Below are 1,301 nucleotides of genomic sequence, written 5' to 3'. Positions count from 1 at the left end.
ACACACACAGAGGGAGGAGGCCATGTGAACCTGACGGTGGCCACTAACAAGTTGAAGAGAGAAGCCTCAGAAGAAACCAAATCTGCTTATACTTCAATCTTCAACTTCTAGCCTTTAGAACTGTTGTTTAAGACAGCCAGTCTGTGATACTTTGTTATGGCAGCCCTAACAAATTAATAGTCTGCCTTTCTCTACTTTATAACATTAATTTTATACTTTTCTTATATCTATTATCACTATTTTTTTGTTTCTGAGTTTTGTTTGTTTTTGACAGGAAAGTAGGATTTACTGGTGGACGTGAGTAAGGAGGGGACAGAGCCAAGGCTCTCATGAGTTCAGGGCCCACCATTTGTGCAGGGGCCACGATTAAGGATTTATTTGGCACCAGAGCCATCTGAGATGAACTGCTTTTCTGCCATCATATTTTCAAATTCATTCACATTAAACTTAGTAAATCCCCGCTTCTTGGAGCTGTGGATCTTCTGGTGGCCAGGAAACTTGAACTTGGCCTTGCAGAGGTCCTCGATCACATGCTCCTTGTTCTGCAGCTTGGTACAGGTGGACATGATGACTTGGCCAATATAGACCCTGGCCACTGTACCCTAGGGCTTTCCAAAGACACCACACAAACTTGTCTGGAGCCTAGATTTGGGACAGCATGCAATCAGACATGAATGTCCACTGGAAAGGCTTGTTTCCAAGGTCCCATAAGGAAACTGATACAGGCAATAGGCTGCATACACCACTGAGGAGGCTGCTGTTAGAGGCCATTGCATACTGGGCCCCCAAAAGGAAAAGAGCACAGTTGGCTTAGCTGGCTGCAAATATTTCTGAGATTTTTTTTTTTCAATGTTCCTTTAATAATAGCATCTTACTCACATTTCAAGGACATAATATCCTCTCTTATCTCTAAGGATATTCATAGTAATTTTCCTTTCTATGTTCTCACATTTATGCATAGTTTTGGTTTCTTCGAGTTGTCTATTTGTGTGTGTGTGTTTTAGCCTTTATCTTCTTTTGTTAAGATTCATCAGGTATCTAATTATCTGCTCATCTTTTAAGAAAAAGGTAAAAAAAAAAAAAAAAGCAGTGAGTGATAGAAAGGTTTGTTGACTGTGGGCTTATACCTTTTGATCTTTAACCCAAGGGTTGAAAACTAGTCGACTGCAGACTGTCTGAAACAAATGCATCTGCATTTTTTTCTTCAATTAGAATTGTGTGCCTTTAGCTGGGAATAAAACATTTACAGGCAAATCCCATCACCCCTTTTTGATTTAAGCTACTTGGAAGCTTGAAATTCT

At 40.0% G+C, this 1,301-nt stretch overlaps 1 non-coding gene across 1 annotated transcript; it reads right to left on the bottom strand.

The window, feature by feature from the left end:
* Window positions 1-689: 689 nt before the first annotated feature.
* On the bottom strand, window positions 690-824 carry LOC138431611 (small nucleolar RNA SNORA70). Its single transcript, XR_011253766.1, has one exon. It is a non-coding gene; the product is annotated as a small nucleolar RNA SNORA70 (small nucleolar RNA).
* Window positions 825-1,301: the final 477 nt, after the last annotated feature.

This window comes from Ovis canadensis, chromosome 1, assembly GCF_042477335.2.
Source record: "Ovis canadensis isolate MfBH-ARS-UI-01 breed Bighorn chromosome 1, ARS-UI_OviCan_v2, whole genome shotgun sequence".
Lineage (NCBI taxonomy): Eukaryota > Metazoa > Chordata > Mammalia > Artiodactyla > Bovidae > Ovis > Ovis canadensis.
This window is presented reverse-complemented; position numbering and strand designations above follow the sequence as displayed.